Raw genomic sequence first — 22,207 nt, forward strand, 5'->3', positions numbered from 1 at the left:
GGGAAGAAGGCAGAGGCCTAAGTGAGAGCAATAAACCTTAAGGGTGAGTAAAGTGATGATCGCAAATCCTACGCCGCCCCCCCCCCCCCGGCCGTGACGTCTTTTGTTACAAACTGTCTTATTTCTTTCATTTTATCATATCCTTTTTCCCACTATGTCATATTCCATCAAAAGAATATTTCTTTCGTTAGGTCTCACATCAAAATTTTAGTGATAAAGTATTTAAATATACGATTGTACGGGAAGTATCAATTACAACTAATTATTGCATTCACACCAATCAATCCAATACATTTAACTTACATCGTTCAAAACTCCACAGTGAATCAAATAAATATCATCATCTTAAAAAATAGTAATAAAAAAATACCAACAACCCCACAAACTTCACATGGTGGGAGCATTAAAGTAATGTTTGAATTTGGTATATTGCTTCGCATAAATATTTAAATACATATTTAATATTTTATTCTATCACCGCAAAACCTCAACAAGAGAATCCACCAATCCAATCGTCTCAAATATCAATATGTAACATGTATAAATGACTCTTATCGAACCCTGGGTACCTTTTAGTGCAACTACACATTCTTCAATCCGAATTTATTTAACTTACATGAGTGTTAGTTGGTATGGTTAAGAAATTTGAGTCTACGGATGACAGCCCAATCCAACCCCACAGACGAGAATCGGTGTGGTCACTATAACATCAAGCGCGCCAAATGTCAATTCAGACCTTTGCGCACCCTGGAGACGCACGTCAGAAAACATATGCCCGGAATCTGTCTTTTAGTACCGTACAAAAAACCAGTAATGTACGCGCAATTTCTATCTCTTACTCTACCTCTTGTCACTGACCCCCACCCTTCCACAAACTTTTAGACCTATTTTAAGATTTGTAATCACAACACCCTTATATTACCGTCACGCACCCCCTTTTGATTCATCTTCTTCTTTTCTATCACGACAAAAAGATGTTGATCACCAAATATTTGGCAAACCGGCACTCAAATCCGTCTGCGTTGATTTTGTCCATGTGCTATACATGTGTTCGTATATGAGAATGATTGTACTGTCATGAATAGATTTCTAGGTATCGTATCCCGGAGTTCGTTAAGGAGAGCACTACATCTCTCCCTTTCTACCTGCACTCGCAGCACCAAATATGTGAGCGACGAGACCTATAAATGTGGACATAATGACTGGTCACCACACCAGAATACAAGTCATTTTCTTCAGTTGTGTTTTTATCCTCACTTACACACTTTCTGAAAAAATTTCTAAAAGGTCACTCATCTGTCAATAGAACAATAATATTACGTCAAAAATTGAGATATGCCTCATACATCTGCGACTGTTAGTGTTTGCATGACAACCCCAAACCAACTTAACCCGAGTGTACCAAAACCACAATAAATATATTGAAACAGATCTATTTGTTGGTTAGTACAAAAATGTCATCACTACATGGTGAGTTTTAGCAGACTTACCAAATCACAATTGTAACAATAAGATGTTGTCATCACATAAGATAATTGTCAGTGCAAAAATTTATGTTCACCATTGGATATAATGAGTTTTATGCATATTCTTATTCAACAGCTACAAATAATAGACACACCACTTTGTACAATATTACTGTTTATAATTAACAATATGTTTAATTTTGTAATATACATGGTAAATTTTTATATATATCATGTTATTCTTAGAATAAATATTCTACAAGCCCAGTTAATACAATCTAAGTGAATGTCGTATTGTGCATAATTATCAAATGGTCATTCTTTTACAATTTTAACTTATTTCACTTTAGGAATTACGAACGGCGATCCAAAAAGACAGTTTTCTATCAACCTATTATCTTTCTGACTAGATCTAACAATATATGATACATAATGGGAATATGCTTGTGCGCACCCGGACATGAAATTTGTTCTTTACATTTTTGTTTCCACATATTTGGACGATATCATATCGTTTCTTTGTAGACCGTTAACAATATAATCAAAAATGTACTAAATAATTACGAGAAGCTTTGTACGTACAGTCACTTGTTTTTAAAAATTTGAGTCGCAAATTTCGACTATTTACAAACATTATCATCCTACATTTTAAAAATGAAAAATAGGTCGTAATTTTTTATTGACTATTAGGTGATCACTATCAAAATAAAATTAATTGGTAATTATGAATAATAGCTGATTTAACGTTCAGTTTGAACGTATAATGATTTTGAAAATTACAATAAGTCATTAACGTCCACACATCAACCCATATATATATATAACACACATCCACAATAATGTTTCAGCTAGATCCTTTGTTGACTGAGTTACTAATTAAAATAGATGAAGGTGGTATAGGCATGGACAGGAGCTTGGATTCAGGAGAGGAAGCAAGATTGTTTACTTAATTGATTGATTTCAAGGAGTATGATGCAATTGCAGGCTTTAGAATAAAACCAACATCAAAAGTATGCTCTAAAAATGGTGAAACTGTTTCTAGGAAGACAAAGGAAAATATTTTCGCTGCGTTCTTTTCTTTCTTTTCCCAATCAATGACACATTATGCTAGTCATTCTGATAAGAAATTAACATTGTAGGAGGGTTACTTTTCAGGGAGGGAATGAGTCCGCCTTCTTTTGTACTTTGAAGGGTTCTTTTCAGGTTCTTATTCACTGGGTTCCATAACACGCCTTTTGATTTATCTCATTTTAGTGTTTCTACAGAAATAACAAGTGCTTATTAACCGTTTTTTTTGGTTTTCCCCAAATCTTTTGATTTCTTCATTTAATTGTGACTTTTTCTTATCTCGATTAAGAACCTTGTGGTTTCGGAAGTTTTTTTAAGAATATTTAAAGAATCATAGGACATATGTTACTTACAAAAACTTATAAATCTACCTAACATTCTTGTAAGCGTATAAAATAAAACAGTACGAAGTTACGACACGCAACCTGACTGGTGATAGACCACCTTTGTACCATTTGATGACTACACAAGGATTTCACTGAAATGAATATCATTTTAAAGAAAATAGGACTCACCACCCATAATACCTATAATAATGGGAAGATTTGTCTTGGATTGGGAAAAGAAAAAAATCCAATTTTAACACTTTCTACCCGCTTTTATCGACCGCATTCTCCTGTAGTATCAAACTTACATCTACCCAAAGATAAAAATTTATTTTGTGATGTGATTAACACTTATTTCAATACCTCCCCCCTAATATTTGATGTTTGTACCAAACCTCTTCCTCATTTTTTATACTATATTCTTTTTCTTTCCATGTTTTTATCTTTTTTGTTCCCTCCGTATTCCCTTCCCATCAACCAATCTCCAAAATTCCCTGTTACCTTCGTATTTTGGCTTTTTCTTTTTCCTAAAGATTTCTAGGTTTCCCCCCAGACCACGAAAATTTGCGTACATCAACACCACCTACAATCTCATCTTTTGGATGGATATGATCTGATTGGCAAAAACTCAGACATCTCAACGAGTGGATTTTTAAAATTTCCTGCTAATATTTTCTTTATCTTTTTATTTCTCATTTTTCTTGTCTTTTTCTCCAGTTTTTATTTTTTTTTTTTTTTTTGATTTTGGTTTATCCTATATTCTTCTATGTTAGATGTCCACCCCCCCAATCTGTTCGGGCGTTCCTTTAACGTCATTTTACTCCCCCTCTTGTCCCTACTCCCTCCTACCTTCCTTTATATCTCCACGATGTTCTGTAGAGTCGTCTCTCCCGACGAATTCTCTTAGCGTGGACTTTCACACCCCTCTCCCCCTCATCTTTCTCTCCGCCTTCTGTTCCACCCCCTTTTGCACCACTTGTTTCACCCTTCCTTCTTCCCATGCCGCCTCCCCCCTCCACTCGCATTGACCCCAAACCACAATAAATTGTCATCATCTCATATGTACAATTCTAAACCCTCCCCCTACCAAAACATAAAAGGTATCACACCCTACGTTTTTCATGTATTCATTATAAATCTCTTTTCAACTTGTGTATTTAAAATTATAAATATTTACATAATATCTAACTAACCTTAATGATGTTTATTATATATTGTAATTATCATTTAGTTTTCTGGTTTTTAGTCAATCTATGCTTATTCTTAAGGGTACCCTCCTCGAACTGCCATTAACTGAGTAGAAAATTTACAAATTCACATTACATATCATAAACAAAAAAATGGTTATTTGGGTTTTGTTGCTTTTTTTGCAATGAGCCTTTCAGTTTTTTTTCATGACACCTCTACATCAGCTATCTTTCAGCAAGTCACAGACTCTAGTAAAATAGTATATGGACAGTTTATGATTGTATTAACAACAAAAACATCATTTTTCAACAACTTCGCTATGGTCAGTGGACAAGTCCATGAAAAAAATTCTACAACCTTATAGTAAGCAAGGGTCAATCCTCACCAACATCATGGACTTATGGATTCAAAACAGAGAAAACAGTCTTATGGACATCACACTCTCAAGAGCATTTGTTTATTCAAAGGCAGAGAGAAATGATGATAAAAAGCGCCACATTTTAAGCTTAAGGAAAAAAATATGACCTGAGGTGTTTCTGTAGTCTAGAATAGATTAATAATTTCTGAAAATAGAATTACAGAAGTGCAATTCACAGCAGCTTTAACTACTAAAAAAATATGTTCTGCGAAAAATTTTAAATTTAACTTTAGATCGGTAGATTTAGCATTCCTTCTCAGGACAGAAAAAGTTACATGATTAGACATTAATAAACTTAATTCCCATCATGGGTCACAAAATAGTAAATCATGATGAGACTGATGTGGTCTCTTCTTCTCCGCATGTTCTTAAACCACTGCTTAGTACCTGTGAGAGGGTTGCAGCGACAGGTTTAGCAGCGGGATGGTTCCCAGACCAAAAATTCCACCATTCATCGTCTTTGTCGTAATGATTCCCTGGAGAGCAGGGGGAGGAGATGGTTTGTCCATCCACGGATGGCAGGGGAATAGAGAGGGAGCCTCTTTAGCTTTGGGAACGAGCCTCTAAGCAACAATTTTAAAGAGATGAAGACCACTTTCGCCTACAGAGCTTTTCAATTTGGTAGCTCCCACAACTCTAAATACCTCAATTGGAGGTCGATGTTTTGGTAGCCGATTTTTTTGGTGTTTGAGGCTGATGTGAACAGGTAATGCTAGATCAGCAGTTGCGCCGGTCCTCATTTATTCTACTTCGTCCGTTATTATCTCCTCAATGCTGTCACAGTAAGCAGCCGACACGAAGATCATTCATGCGGTTTGGAGATGCCGATACCAACACCTATCGGACAATCTCAACTTCTTAGATTTGGGGCAAATAATACGCTCTCCAACATCTTCGAGACTTTGGAAGAAATGTAGAACCGCCTGGGAAGTGGCACTTCCTTACTAGTTGACATGGACACACTTTTTTAAACCTTAGGTAGGTCAATTGATTCAGGAGATAAATGAACAAGGTATCTCTGTATTCACCACTACACCCCACAGGCGTTACTGCTTTTTGAGAACGCTGGCATGCGAGATGATGGAAATAGTAAAAAACTCCGGATCCAACCATTATAGAGTAGGCAATCAGCCGTGGGGGAAATCTTCTCACATCCCCAATTCCGGCCAACAAATTTTTCGAGATCCCTCATTTGATGCAATATCTCTTCTCACAAAACTACATTCTTCGGAGTAAACAAATCCAAGATACAAGACTTTAGGTACCAAAGTCGCCATACCACAGGTTGCTTTTTTGCTATACCAGTCTTTCCCACGGATTTCAACTCCTTGTGCAAAGCACAGCTTGCTGAAAGAAGGCACCTATTTGTAGAAGATACAATATCCGAAGCAAAGTAAAGGATGCAGTAAGATTCTCCAAGTCTGATATGGTATTTGGTATAGCCTCTCTAGATAAAGACTAATAATGTCAGTCACAAGTGCAGGTAAAGTCTAAGACTTTAAGGGTGACACACATACGCACAACAACAAAAAAGAGTTCTGCAATTTCTTCAAACCAATATTATGCTTGTAGCCTACAAGGGTAAAGAGTTTTTTAAGGACATCTTGGGAGTATCCCTGCCGTGATCTCGTGTTTATATCATTATGTCATAAGACGAAACTCTCTCCATATCGTTGAAGACCGCGTCCTCCAGGGATTTCTCCTACACAATTAAGTCACACGCTTTGTACCAAAGACCCGAGGACCAGCTGTGTACTACTGCTCTTCCTACTTATTTGGCTAGTTCGCCATGTCTCTTACCAATCATGCAATCATTTCAACATCCTTCATCTTCGCTTTTCTGCAAGCAAGTGTTTTCCAGTTCATTTATATGGATTAAGTGACAATGTCACAAACCTCGGCCATGCCTTAATTTGTCACATCCGTGAATCTATCAGTCCACCAGTACTGCCATCACATTATGAATTACACCGTTATCAATTCCTCTCTTTACCATTACACGTCTCAGGGTACAATTGCGCACCCAAATATACAGACACGCTGACACTTTTGGATCTTCAGGCGCACCCTCGCTGATTATTCAATATATAGAAGGAAGCACTCTCTTCTTCCATATCAGGTCTCCCTGAGTTTGATTCTCTAATTCCTTCACAGCAGTCCTCCATTTCATGAATGTCATCGATCTCGCATGCTTCTTTGCCATTGTGATTAAATCCCAAGTGGCAAACCCCTACATTCTCTAGCTAAGGACATAGCAGCAACTTTCACATCCTAGAAAGTGTGTATAAGGCTTGAGTTGTTTCCATGAAAACTCCCAAGCTTCGTTCATTTGAAGAGCTCCACGTTGTGATTCTTTCTGGCGAGACCCAATCTGGCGACACGCACTGATAATGACGATGGTTTTAGAATCAATCATTAGGCCCACTGGGCCCGAATAGGGATATCCCAAGATTTTATCCAGGGTGGTAAAATGCTCCACCACATATCATCTAAATTAGCACTGTTTTCTTCCTGTTTGCCCACATCCTCTGAACAAAGTGGCAGCCATTTCTCTCCAGTTGCTCCTCCCGAAGGAAGATTTTCTAGGCAAGTTCCTTGGCAATTCACCCTGCCAATTTGTAAATACTGAAGTTGATGACAGATACCAGTGATCCAATTTAAACATAATTCATGACTTTTCGGAAGGATTTCACTTTAAACGAGTTCATTGTGGCATAGTTGCATTTTGCAAGTGTGGTTTCCCACACCCCCCCATTCCGTTATGGATCCCAATGGCTCTGGAATACCTATATCCTATGCATGCCAAAGAACCCTTTGTTTCTATGACCTTCCTCATTCTGCTGATTTGGCCCACTTAATTCACTGTTCAATAGTTTGAAGGGTCGCAGACACATCTACTGGGAAACGCCCTGTGTCAGCCAATCTTATCACCTTCGTTCTAAAAGTTCACTCCTACTTCCTGAGTCGTAGCTCAATGTGAGTCCAAAGGATGTATGCATGAAAGGAGAAATATGCCACTCCCTGTGTGACTTAGATTGTTCATATTCGTAATCTCATCTTTTTTGCCTTGTGTACCTTTCTAACCAATTTTCAACGTTCCCTCTTTAGTTTCTCTTCCCGTTTTTGATCATCTCACAAAATTTTGAACTTCTTATTAGCTTTTGTCAGTCCTTACCGCTTAACGACCTTCCAATCCTTCCACCTTCCCATTTTCAAATTCTGCATTTTTTGTCATCAAGTGTAACGTACTAGCACTGAGTATACACCTTCATGGCACACTCCAGATAAGATTTAGCACCATGCGCTAAATTCTGACACCCCAAGGGCGAGAATTTGTCATGTTTCACGTACCTAAAACGCAAATAAAAAAGAGGCACTCCCCGTGGATACTACACTAATAAATAATAAATCTATTGTTAAACTAAACAAAGAAAGCAACAATTTTCTATGTAAGAGACGCGCGAAAATATTACACAATAGAAAAGCAAAAGGAAAACAAAAGAGGGATAAGTGTATCCACTAGAAAGACACACAACTAAAGAAGGAGCAGAAAATTTAAAATGCTTCCAGAACAACCAAGATTACATATAGCTCTACTCAAGGCCAAGAGCCCACCCATGTCCAGCTCGACATCTGCCAGCACTAAAAACCATTCACGAAAAACCACCACAGCAGCCTAAAAAAACCACTTAAATCCAAAGCAAGTTAGAGGGGATGTCCAAGTTCTTAAATTATGGCAGTTCTCTCTTGCCAAATACACCAAAAGGGGGGGGGGGGGGGGGGAAACAGAATTAAGAACTGCTACCAAGCCTTTCTCTCGTTATACCATTCCCAAACCCCCTAAAAGTCAAAGAGCAAGCGGAGGGCAAATCCACAGTATCTCAAAAAATTCCAAACATTTTGTCCAAAGGACAAGTGAAGTGAAAATGAAAAAGAACAAGCCAGAGCAAGTCTCTCCACCCTTTTAGCAAAGGACAACACATCAGGAAATAGAGGCTTTGTTAAGGCTTTAACTTTTAGGAGCAAGATTATTGGTATTTATTTTTTTCCAAGATTGTGTCCACAAAAAATGCCTAACCTTGGGGGGAACTTTACTTTCCAATGGGGCGTAAGGCAAAAGGAGAAGCATTAGGGGCCAATTATGCAAACAATAAAGAAAGAATGCCAAGAAAAACCCAAAATAATCTAAAACCCCCAAAACTCTTTTGCCACTCCCAAACTAGAATTGAAAAGAATGAGGGACATATATCAAAAGGGAAAGCTTCTCGCTCTCTCGTAAGGTTTCTTGCAAAATGAAAATCATCTAGGAAATCACTCTCTTGCAAGTAGCAGAAAGGCATAGATAGGCGAGTCATTAAGAGAAAATAATTGAAAGAGAAAGGGAACATTAAAAGCCAAAGGAGCCACCCCAATCCATGACCTTCCCCAAATTGGGATTATCTCCGACCATACCATCACAAAAACCGAACATGACGGAAAAATGAAAGGTTGAATTTCAGACGTGGCATTCCAAAGACTAGAATAGGTGAAATTAACCCCAATCTTCTCATCACAGTCCCACCCATTTTGAAGAGCACAAGTTTACTTTGCGAACATGATTTAATTCGGAATTCTATTGCCTTGATATGCAATAGAATTCCAGTATGGAGAAAATTAATAGCCTAAATATCTAAACATTCAGGTAAATAAATTTATTTTATAACTTAAGAGATCCGTAATACTTGCGGATTTAAAAATGCATATAAATTTAAAAATATAAAATTAAGATAATTTTGAAGAAAAAAATTGTCAATATAATCGCAAATATTTAATGAAAACTGCACAAGCAGAAAAATATCTTTAAAATATTAATATTGATAAAGAAACTACATTTTTTAGTACTTTTTCTCAAGATAGTTGGGTGTTATAAAAAGATATAGAAAGAATTGAAACTGCAAATAGTTGTTCCTAGTTAGAAAAATGTTTATTGTTCGTCTGAATCAACTATTAATGATGCAAGTAGTTAGGATTCATACATAATCACACACACAACAGCCAATTTGTGTAAGGTTTTTAGGAAACAAAAAAGTGATGAATACCAACTGGAAAAAAATCTCCTCTACATACATGTACTAGCGAGTGGGAGACACACGAACCATGTGTAATACATTTTCATTTTTTATATTTAATTATTTTTATTTTTTATTTTTTTGCCTTATTTAAATTCATTTTCTATGCTGGTAGTAAAAATGATATTCTATTCACAATATACTTATTGTTAATGGGTTCGATTTAAAATATGGCCTTTAAAATTTTTTTTTTGATTAAATTATAATTTATTGAAATATTTTAGAATATTCGAAAACAAAGAAAATAATTCTAGTCATGAGTAGCTATGAGTTATTTCTAATCCGTGTATGTGTTCTTAAATCTTTTTTTAATATAAATTATTTAGAGATACTTAAGAAGTGAAAAGTGGATACCACTTTCCACTGTATTACATAAAGGCTATAGATGAAGATAAAGTACATATCAACATATTATTCAATAAATGAAATAGACATCAAAGTAGAAGTATATCTTATATAAAATCTAGATAAAAAATTTTAAAAATAAGGAATTGAAACAAACAAACAGTACTTTCCAAGCATGATTAACTTAAAACTCTTTTGATACATTTTGTGTTATGTTTCTAGTGAAGACGTTGAAAGTATTTATTTATTGTTGCTGGGATAAAATTTGCAGGATGCTCCTTCGACTTCGTGACCATGAAAGAGGAGAAAGAAAGAAAGGCTTGGGGGACCCAGAGTGTACTCCGGGGGATCACTTTGATGTAAGTAAGAGGACCGCTTTTTTAGAGAGTGAATGCAAAAGTAGAATAGTGTTTCAAAACCGTACCTTGGCCTCTCTCCGATCCCTTCTTATAGGAAGCTCGAGTTGACTGGAGGTTGGTATCTGGATTGCGTGGGGCGTGAATAGCTCCCCAATAATAAAGCCGTTTGCGCTTATTCTTCACTATTTAAGCCGATGGCGGATCTATCATCCTCTTTATGGTTGGAACTATCACTCGTCAGATATCTGCCTGGAGAAGGGCGAGACAAGTGTTGAAGCCTCATTGACTAGATTATTTTGGGACGTATCAGTTGTCCTCCCCTCAGTTTCAAGTTCTGGACGTCATTTGAATAATTGCCTTGTCTGCTTTTTCCCCTTACAAGGTAATGCGTAATGGTCCTCTTTTTTTTTTTTTTTTTTTTTGGCCATGGTACCGAACAAGTTGCCTAGCAGCTGTGCGAGTTGTGTGCTGAGCATCCAAGCTGTCCCAGAGGAATTTTGCCGAACCTGTCCGAACTGTTCCAGGAGGGAAGTTGCCCGACAAAACAGCGCTGTCCGAGCTTTTGTTCCACAAAAGGAATTTTGCCGACCTGTCCAACCTGTTCCATGAGGGAAATTGGTCGAACTGTTCGACCTGTTTGATGGAGGGAAATGGCCAAACTGTCCGAGCTGTTCCACGGAGGGAATTTGCTAACCTGTCCGACCTGCTCCATGAAGGGAAATTGGCCGACCTGTTCGACCTGTTTTATGGAGGGAAATTAGCCGAACTGTCCGAGCTGCTCCATGAAATTTTAACCTACCTGTCCGACCTGTTCCATGGAGGGAAATTGGCTGAAACTGTCCGATCTGTTTCATGAAAGGAAATTGGCCGAGTTCTCTGTTTTGCCGAGCTATCCGAGCTGTTCCACGGAGGGGAATTTTGCCGACCTGTCCGACCTGTTCCATGGAGGGAAGTTGCCAAACTATTTTGCCAAGCTGTCCAAACTGTTCCACGGAGGAAATTTTTATCGACCTGTCCGACCTGCTCCATGAAGGGAATTGGCCGACCTGTCCGACCTGTTCCATGGAGGGAAATTGACCGAACTCTTTGTTTTGCCGAGCTGTCCGAGCTATTCCATAGAAGGAATTTTGCTTACCTATCCGACCTGTTCCATGGAGGGAAGTTTCCGAGCTGTCGAGCTGTTCCACAAAGGGAATTTTGACGACCTGTCCGACCTATTCCATGGAGGGGAAATTGGCTGAGCTGTCCGACCCTGTTTCATGGAGGGAAATTGGCCGACCTGTCCAAATTGCTACATGAAGGAAAATTGGTCAAGCTGTCCGAACTGTTTCATGAAGGGAATTTTGCCGACCTGTCTGACCTGTTCCATGAAGGGAAGTTAGCGAGCGGCTCGTGCCGAGCTGTTCCAAGAAGGAAATTTTTGCCGACCTGTCCAACCTGCTCTATGGAGGGAAATTGACCGACCTGTTTCATGTAGGGAAATTGGTTGAACTGCCCGACCCGTTTCATGGAGAGAAATTGGCCGAGCTGGCTTACGGAGCAAGTATGCCGATCATTTCGTGCCGAGCTGCTCATGGGGCGATTTTTGGCCTTACGGGTCATGCTCGCTATTTTGGCCTTCGTTGCCTATTGAGTCGTGCTCATCTGCTGGGTTGACGCCTTCTGAGTCGTGCTCGGCCTTTTGGCCTTTGTTACCTAATGAGTCATGCTCATCTGCTGGGTTGACACCTTCCGAGTCATGCTCGGCCTTTTGACCTTTGTTGCCTAATGAGTCGTGCTCATCTACTGGGCTGTTACGTTTCGAGTCGTGCTCGGCCTTTTGGCCTTTGCGACTTATGAGTCATGCTCATCAACTGGGCTGTTTTTTGTCTTACGAGTCGTGCTCGTTCTTTGGACCCTTGATTCTTAATGAGTCGTGCTCATTTATTAGGGGTTTTATCTACTCCTTTTTCCGAGGCGTCGTCACCATCCTTTCTATCCTGCGAAAGTTTGATAAAAGCATGTTTAGATGTGCCGTAACTTGGGAAGTGGCTTAGATGAAACGTTGTCATTTATGGGTTGTCGATCTGACGTTGCTTATGAGGCGACGTGGTCCTTCCGAGGTGCCCTCTGTCCTCGGGGAGCCGCGGCAATGCAAATGTCAGAGATTTTCTGTACTTTCGTGGATTCTCTGTGTCCTTTCTCTTCCTCGAGACGCAATCCCTTTTCTGCAAATGAGAGTTTTTGAGATTCCCGCCTCGGGGATTCATGTCATCCTCTCTATATAAGGCCAGAAGGCTCCCTTATTCTCTACTCATTTTCAGTCCAAAGGAACTCTCTCACTCTCTTCTCTTTTTCAATCCAAAGGGTCCCCTATTTGTCGTTAGGTACGCTCTCCCTTTAAATCGCATGTTTGTTTTGTTGTTCTTCACTGTTCTTGCGCTCACTTTGTATGTTTGATCTTTTCTTGTAAGATGACTTTGCTGTTTGTCTGTGGAATTTTTCTATTTTGATCTACCTTGACATCTTTTCCTCTTTGTTTTTGCTAGGTGCTTGCCCGTTTGATCCGTTGGTAGAGGTATCGTTTCGTTCACGCTTTGTTTTCCCGATGGAGTCTTCTTCACAGTCTTTGAGGGTTCCTACTACAGTGAGGAACGCTCGTTGTGACCTCTCCCCTCTGATTTGTAGAATATTCGTTATTTTTTTGCTATACCACAGAGTATTACTGTTAGGTTACCCTCTGTTTCCGAGTCAGCCCTTGATTCGAGCTCCGAGAAGCTCTGCCTCTATATAGATTACTTAGATTTGGGTCTCCGGCTCTCTTTTCCCCCCTTTGTCTCTAATATACTACGTTTTTACCGAATAGTACCTTCCCAACTTGTTCTGAACTCCTATCTCTCGCTCACCTGTTTTGCTGTCCTTCTGCTCCGCCTGGGCTACCAGCCTACAGTTCCTTTCTTTAGGAGTTGTTTCCAGATGCAAGCGCATTCTGTAGAGAATGAGCTATACTATTTCAACTCTCTATCAGGTTATAAACTTTTTTCGCTGGGCAATTCTTCTATACATAACTGGAAGTCTCGGTACTTTTTTGCCTCAGGGGAGTTGAACTACACGGGCTCTCTGGTCTGGTCTTCTCCTCTTGATGGTAGCGTTGTCTATCCCTTATCCACCTTCTTTTGCAGAGCTATCACTAGGTTATCCGCTGACTCACCTTTTTTCCTTTCATCCCTTTTCCTTTGTAGTTCGGATGCGCCATCTTCTTCCAAGGCTTTCCCCCGAGGAGCAGGCCATCCTGAAAGAGTTGCGAGCCCTTGGCGAGCAGGGGATTATCCCTCACAAGGAGCTGCTCCAAGAGCATGTCCTCGTGCAGTGGGGGATCAGCCCCGTTTCCTCAAGTCTTTCTTCGCTTCTGATTTCTATATATGTGTTCGGATATTATCTCTATTGTTGATGTTTTTACTTCTTTTCTCCCTCTCCTTATAGATATGGACTTCAACAGATATGAATCTCTCATGGGGGAAGCCAGGAAGCAAAGGGTGAGTAGGAGTAGGAAGAAGAGAAGGGAGATCAAAAGGAAATCCTCCCAAAGGGATGCACCTGCTATAGGTGATTCTAGTACCCTTCCTAATGAGGTCAATGCTGCTCCTCCTCTGATCCCCCAATCTCATACTGAAGCGATTTTTCATGAGCCGACCCGTTCTGCCTCTGCTCTTCGTCGGGCGATACACGCTGAAGATTTTGTGCAAACCCAATGCACTCTTCCAAACGCTCTTTTAGCGAAGATCCACCACACCTCATACCAGGTATATTCTTTTCAATTGGCTTACTCTTCTCCCCTTATACATTGTTTTGTTAACTGTTTTATATTTTGTACTCTTTCTCAGTTGGTGATGATGGCTTTAGCCCAGGAGGAGAAGGTTGTCGAGATGTACCGGCAGACCTTGGATGCCCGGAAGAAGTACGTTGTCGCCCAGAACGAGCTTCATGAGGCCGAGATCCATGAGCGGGCTCTGCAAGCTGAGGTTGAACGCATTCGTAGGGAGGAGTTACCTGCCAGGGAAGCTGCCGCTGCTGCTATTGCCTCCCAAACCGCAGTAAAGGAGTATAAGGACTCCACTCAGTTCGTCATGGACACCTACAAGATTTACTAGGTGGGGTTTAGGAGGTGTCGAGATCAAGTCAAAAACAAACACCCTGATCTTTCGTTGGATGGTGTGAGCTCACATGGGTATGGCAACGAGAGTCCTGAATCCGTGAAAGATCTGGAGGAGGATGACGAAGGGGAGGAGGAGGAAGGTGGAGAGGGGAGTAAAGCAAACTAGTTTGTAGGAACTGAACTTGTAATATAAATTTTTCAAACTTTATCGACGTAGTACAATTATTGTAATTGGTACTTTATTACTACACTGTAAGAAGCACTTTCAAGAATAGTATTTTTTTAACATATCCGAGTTTCATGTGTTATTAATCTTTTTTCCCCCTACGTCTTCCAACTTGTATGTCGGGGGCTTTATCTTGGTTATGACTTTGTATGGACCCTCCCAGTTTGGCTTTAACTTGTGCGACCCTGACTCCGATGGGTTGTTACGCATCTTCCTTAGCACTAAGTCTCCTGGCTGGAAATTCCGTACTTTGACGCGATTGTTGTAGTACTTTGCTACCCTCTGTTGGTACGCTGCAATTTTTAGGCTCTCCTGATCTTGTCTCTCTTCCAGAAGGTCTATTTCTAATCTGAACTCTTCGTTGTTGGTCTGCTCATTAAAGTATTGCCTTCGCCAGGAGGGTATCCCTACCTCTGCTGGGATGACCGCTTCTGCACCAAAGACAAGCAAAAAAGGGGTTTCCCCTGTTGTCACTCTCTTGGTGGTGTGGTATGCCCATATGAGGGAAGGGAGTTCCTCTACCCATCTACCTTGCATAGATTCAAGTCGCGTCCTCAATCCGTACAGTATCGTCCAGTTCATGTTCTCTACTTGTCTATTGCTCTAGGGGTGTGCCACTGGCGCGAAGACGAGCTTAATAGATAGGTCCAAACAGAACTTTTTGAACTGCTCGTTGTCGAACTGCCTCCCATGGTCTGTAACTATTGCCCAGGGGATTCCGAAACGGCAAACCACTGATGTCCACACGAAGGGCGTAATGTTTCGCTCTGTTATGGTGGTTAGAGGTTCGACCTCTACCACTTAGTGAAATAATCTATTGCTACCAAGAAAAACTTTCTTTGACCAGTCGACTGCGGTAAAGGTCCCAAGATGTCTATTCCCCACTATGCAAAGGGGCAGGGACTAGTTAGAGAGGAGACTAGACTAGAGGGTACGTGTGGTACTGTTGCGCATCTTTGACACCTGTCGCATCGTTTGACGAGCTCGATTGTGTCTTTCTTCATTATGGGCCAGTAAAATCCCTGCCGCATGGCCTTGTGGGCTAGGGCCTTACTGGTAAGGTGGTTTCCGCACACTCCTTCATGGATTTCCCTTAGTACGTATTTCCCTTCCTCATTGTTCAGACAATGGAGGTAGGGCAGTGTTAGGGATCGTCTGTGCAGCTCCCGGCCTATCAACGTATATCTTGCTACTTTCCTTCTCACTTTCAAAGCTTCCTTGTTGTCCTCTGGTAAGGATCCGTCCTGAAGGTATAGGAATAGAGACGCCCTCCAATCGTCCTTGTTGATTTCGGACTCCACTGAGTTAATTCTGTCCTCCTCATATGAGGGTTTCCCTATCCGCTCTAGATAAATAGCGTCCTTCCATTCCGAACCGGTTGCTGAGGCCAATTTCGCGAGTGCATCAGCCTTCTTGTTCTCTGCCCTTCGTACGTGTTCTATATCGAACTGAACGAACGCTTTCGCGTATTCTTGGGCCTTAACGAGATATTTCATTCTTTGATATCTAGCCTCAAATTCTCCTTTCAGCTGCTCTACCACCAGTTGAGAATCACTTAATACCTTGATCTTTGCCACCCCTAATGCTTCTGTCAAGCGTAGACCTGCTAACAAAGCTTCATACTCCGCATCATTATTGGTTGCCGTGAACTCCAATTTTAGTGCAAAAAGAGTTTCACTGTCGTCTAGGGCTGAAAGGATGAATCCAGCTCCCCCTCCAGCAGTGTTAGACAACTCATCAACATGTAGTGTCCATACATCTGACTTAGTGGATGACTCGGGGAGCCTTTCTGCTGTAAAATCAGCGAGCACCTAGGCCTTGACAGCGGGCCTTGGTTGATATTGTATGTCAAACTCACTTAATTCGATTGACCATTTCATCATCCTTCCCGAACTCTCCGGCTGCTGCAGAATTTGTCTCATTGGTAGGTTTGTTAACACAATTACCTTGTGGGCCTGAAAGTAAGGCCTCAATTTTCGTGCTGCACAGATGATGGAGAAGGTAGTTTTTTCCGTCGTGCAATAGTTCTTTTCGACTCCACTCAGCACCTTGCTAGTGTAATATATGGGCTAATGCTTCCTGCCTTCTTCCCGGACCAGGACCGGGCTGACGGCACTTTCCGTGGATGCTATATATAGGTAGAGGTCTTCCCCATTTTTTGCTTTCGTCAAAAGGGGAGGGGATCTGAGGTATTGTTTGAGCTGTTCGAAAGCTTTGGCCTACTCCTCCCCCAACTCGAATCCTCCATTCTTTCGTAGTGCTTTGAAGAAAGGTAAGCCTTTGTCCCCTGAGTAAGAGACGAACCTGCTGAGGGAGGCTATCCTCCCTATCAAAACTTGGATCTCCTTTTTTGTCCGTGGAGCCTCCATTTTCGGCAGCGCTCTTATTTTGTCAGGATTTGCTTCTATACCTCTATGAGTCACCATAAAGTCCAGGAACTTTCCTGTAGAAACACCGAACACACACTTCGATGGGTTCAGTTTCATGTGGTACCGGCGAAGGAGTTCGAACGTTTCCCTCAAGTCTTTACAATGTTGCCTTGCTTCCAAGCTTTTTACCAGGATATCATCCACGTACGCCTCCATTGTTTTTCCGAGCTGATCTTTAAAGATCCTGTTCACCAATCTCTGGTATGTGGCTCATACATTTTTTAGCCCGAAGGGCATTACCCGATAACAATACAAGCCCCTTTCAGTGATGAAAGATGTTTTTTCTTCGTCTGCTCAACTCATAAGGATTTGGTTGTATCCCGAGTAGGCATCCATGAAGCTGAGGAGCTCGTGCCCCGAGGTTGAGTCCACTAGCTGGTCGATTCGGGGAAGAGGGAAGCTGTCCTTTGGGCACGCCTTATTCAGGTCCGTGAAGCCTATGCAAGTGCGCCATTTTCCGTTCGGCTTCCTTACTAGAACCACGTTGCTCAACCACTCCGGGTAGTCTACCTCCTTGATGAAGTTGGCTTGCACCAGTTTCGTCACTTCCTCATCGATTATTTTGATCCGCTCCATCGCGAAGCTCCTTTTTTTTTGTTTCACAGGTCAGTGGTTGGGGTCGACCTGCAGCCTATGCTCTATGACTGCTGGGTCAATGCTGGGCATGTCTGCGGCCGACCAGGCGAACAAATTAGCGAATTTGTCCAACAGTTCGCTCAGCTCCGCTTTCAAGGTGTCGGGCAGATGACTTCTGATCTGTATACTTCTCTCTTAATGGCCCTTCAGGGGTATATACCTGATATCCTCATCTACTGTACTGATCTAGGGATATTCTCCCATTACTTCTAGATTTTCCATCGTCCGAGTTTCTCTAGCCTCCATCTTCCCTTTTAGGGCCATTACATAGCAGCTCTAAGTAACAGCTTGATCTCCCTTAGCAAATCCTATCCCCTGCAATGTAGGGAATTTGATTTTGAGGTGGTATGTCGACGTTATAACCCGAACTGCATTAAGGAAAGGGCGGCCCAAGATGACATTGTACACCAAAGGTCGGTCGACCACCAGGAACTCCGTCAACGTTGTAACTTGCTGCGGGGTCGTCCCTATTGTCACCGGTAGCGTGATTGTACCCAAGGATTGAACAATGTCTCCACCGAATCCGACCAAGGGGATCGAGACCGGCTTGAGTCGTTCCCTACCGATCTTCATTCCGACCAGGACTGACCAGAATATGATGTTAGTTGAGCTCCCGTTGTCTATCAATACGCATCTAACCATGTAATTTGCCACAAGTAGGGAGAGCACCAATGCGATATCATGCGGCTGCTGCACCCCTTCTTCATCTTCGCTGTCAAAGGTTATGATGTCGTCTTTTGTGTTTTGTTTGCAACTAGTTTCCCCCTTCTCCATCAATAGCACCTATTTAGCATATCTTTTGCAGGCACTCCTGCTATCTCCTCCACTAGTGGATCATCCGAAAATCACCGCAATCTCCCCTATGACCTATTCTTCTTTTTCTTTTGCGCCATGCCTCCTCTGTTCGAGAGGTTCCCTTGTTGGATCTTCTTTCTTTATAAACTTTGACAAGTGTCCCCTTCTTATTAGGATTTCGATTTCTTTCTTCAACTGAATGCATTCTTTTGTGTCGTGGCGGTGATCCCTATGGAATGCACAGAACTTGGACATGTCCCGCTTGTGAAGAGGCGTTCACATGGGTTCAGGCCACGAGATGTAGTCCTTCTTTCTGATCTGCATCAGTAATTCTGAGCGTGGTACGTTCAGGGGTGTGTGTAGGTGGAGAACTTGTTCTGCTGTCCTCTCATCTTTGGGCCTGCATGCAGCACACTAGTCTCATGTCTTTTCACGGATCTATAGGATTCTCCTATTTTCCTGCTATTATATTTCCTTTTCCGCTCTATGCGACTTCCTCTCGTATCCATCATCTCCTCCAAATTGATGTATTTTTGTGCTCGGACCATCAACTCCCCCATATCCACCGGCGGTTTTTTTCCTAGGGAGTATAAGAAGCTTCCGAGCTGGAGAGCCGTTGTCAAGACTGCCAAGGCCACCCCCATGTCTAAATTGTAGATTTCTAGGGTTGCCGTGTTGAAGCGATGCATGAAATTCTTTAGAATCTCCTGCTCTCCTTGTGCCATACTCATGAGATGGCCCGTTGTTTTAGCAATTCTCCGGCTACTAAGGAAGTGGCCGGTGAATAGTTGTTCCATCTCTTAGAAGGAACCGATGGATCCAGGTCGCAAAGTTCGGTACCAATCTCTGGCAGTACCCTTAAGGGTAGTTGCAAAAGCTCGACATATGATGGCGTCTGGAGCCCCTTGCAACTGCATCAACATTTTAAAGTTATCCAGGTGATCAATTGGGTTAGACAAACCTCCGTACCTTTCAAAGGTAGGTATCTTGAATCTGTTTGGCAATGGAGCCTCCATGATTTCTTTATTGAATGGCGGCTCTGAGGACCTCAAAGATGCTTCCTCGTAGTAGGATTTGGTTCTACCCTCTTTCATCATCTTCTTTATATGATCTATCTTCTTGATTCTTTCTTCGAGCTCCATGGATCTTTGCTGGTTGATGTCCACGCTGTTTGCATCTTCTACCTTTTTGTTGAAGTAGGTTTTCTCCTCGCTCTCCACTGGTTTGTTAACTTTCTTGTCTGTGTTGGGGTTCTCTTGCAGTTGGTGGAGGACATGCCCTTCTTGACTCTTTTGTTGTAAGAGTTAGTTGAACATATCCTTTATTTCCTTTTGGAAAGCGAGGAACTCCTCCCTACTGACACCCGATGATTCTACAGGCGTGGAATGGATGGATTGGGACGACTCTTTCGCAGCAGGGATGGAGGTAGAACTGTGTGAGGTCGGCATTGCTGGAATGTCGAAAGTCGAGAGCAAGATATGATCGCCTCTTAAAAGCAGGTTCCCACAGACGGCGCCAACTGTTGCGGGGTAAAATTTGCAGAGATGCTCTTTCGACTTCCGTTGACCTGAAAGGGGAAGAAAAGAAAGGCTTGGAGGACCCGAGGTGTACTCTGGGGAATCACTCCGATGCCTAAGTAAGAGGAACGCTTTTAGAGAGGCTGAATGCAACAGTAGAATAGTGTTCAATAACTTACCTTGGTCTCTTCTCCAGATCCCTTCTTATAGGGACTCGAGTTGACCGTAGGTTGGTTCATCTTTATTGCGTGGGGGCGTGAATCGCTACCCAGTCATAAAGTGTTTGCACCTATTACTCAGCTATTTAAGCCGCTGGCGTGGATCTCTCCTCCTCTTTATTAGGTTGGAGCTGATCACTCGTCAGAATGTCTGACCCGGAGAAGGCGCGAGACAGATGTTGACCTGCCCTCGTTGGTTAGATTATTTTGAGCGTATCATTTATGATGCTAGTTTTTTGTTTCCATTGTGATTTTTAACTCCTAACGAAAAAAATTAAAAAACAAATTTTATAGTTTTCAATTATTTTAACATGTTGCTAGAATGCTTTTAATATCCATTCCAAAATAATTTTTATGGATTAAATCATTCATTTTATAAATAATTTATAATTACAAAATTAGAATAAATGACCATGAATTTAAAATATAATTAAAATCAAAATATTCACAAAATATCTAAAAATATAAAATCCATTTAAAAATATTTTACTATTTTATATTTAATGTACAAAAAGATTGTTTTGTAAAATATAATAATTACGTAAAATAAATTATAATATTCTTAATTTATATGTTTATTATTTTAATCAATAAGGTTGTTTTGTAAGATATAATAATTAAGGAAAACAAACTATAATATTCTTAATTTCTATTTCAAATATTTTAATTGTTATTTGATTTAAGGACCAAAAAAATGAATATTTATTTAATCAAACTTTTTTAAAATATTTGTGACCAAATATGCCGCTGGTTTTCAATTTTTAGTTTTATTTTCAGTCTTTAATTTCTACTTCTAATTTTCGTTTTCACTGAGATGCAGCAGCTCCTCAACTAAATGTAAATGCTCATGAAGACTGAAGCAAGGAATTGGTGAGCAGATCGAGAAGGGAAATTCAAGCAAGCAGGCAGACAGGCGGTAAGTCCGTAGGACAGCAAATTAAATATTAATTAGCAAAAGAATCAAATTGATAACGTATATAAATAAGCATACCTGGAACAAAGCAACGTAGCTAGGGCTTATAATACTCGAAAGAAGAGGAGAAATTACGCGGAATCAACGAGCGAGCAAGATGGTAGAGCTCCGTTGTTGAAAGTAGGTATTAAAGCGAGAGGAAGATGGCCACTGAATGAAATCAGCATTCGATTCGAGCCAGGTCAACCAAATCTGTCTGTTCAATTGAATTCAAAACCGAATGCAAAAGTAAAATTAATTTCTCTTTTCTTTTCTTTTTTTCTGGGCGGGTGCAAAATGGAAATGCGCGACTTCAATATACCACACTGCCAGTCGTCAACTTCCCGAGTATTAATGCTTTTCTTTTTCCTTCAATTGGACCGCATTGGTTGAACGCCCAACACACTGGTTTGGCCAAATTTCTTTTGGTTTAATTTGTAGGATGCCTTGTTTGTCCAAGGCTCCAAGTTCTTATTCAAAATTTCAGAAGTCAAACATCACCTGTCTATTGCGTCATTCCAAATTCTTAATGCATGTTAATAAAAAAAATTGATGGAATTGGTTCATCTAATGGAAAATCTTTTTCTTGTTATTATATTAGCCATTGAATCCTTCAAATATTGCATACAAATACGGGTTTTTATCTTGCATCAGTTGTGCAGGAGACACTAGGTGGTTTATAAATTTATACAATAACTTAATAATTTTAAATTATTTTGACTACAAAATTCTAGTCACAGATTAGTGTTCCATTCAAGACTAGTTATATAGTCATTTTGATTCGTGAAATAATTAATCTTTGAAATAAAGATAAAATATAGTAAAATTTGAAAATATACAGTTTATAGTTGTACCTTACATGTTCATCATTACTTTATTTAACATCTAATAAAAATAAAAAATCAAACATTCTAATTGTAAAAGTTAGGAATAATATTTTTTTTATCTATTACTTATTACGAACTCAAAAACATTCACATTTTTATTTACTTGGGCGGCAAGGGTGGTAAATGAACATAAT

General features: G+C 40.6%; 1 protein-coding gene across 1 annotated transcript in view; it reads right to left on the reverse strand.

Moving 5' to 3' along the window:
• The window catches only part of LOC131144227 (probable disease resistance protein At1g15890), a 37,841-nt gene extending 16,158 nt beyond the window's left edge, over positions 1 to 21,683 (reverse strand). Inside the window, exon 1 of the mRNA XM_058092748.1 lies at positions 21,226 to 21,683. The gene's annotated coding sequence lies outside the window, so the exon portion shown is untranslated. The remainder of the gene's footprint in view (positions 1 to 21,225) is intronic.
• Between the last annotated feature and the right edge of the window lie 524 nt (positions 21,684 to 22,207).

The sequence above is a fragment of the Malania oleifera genome, chromosome 1 (genome assembly GCF_029873635.1).
Source record: "Malania oleifera isolate guangnan ecotype guangnan chromosome 1, ASM2987363v1, whole genome shotgun sequence".
Classification (NCBI taxonomy): domain Eukaryota; kingdom Viridiplantae; phylum Streptophyta; class Magnoliopsida; order Santalales; family Ximeniaceae; genus Malania; species Malania oleifera.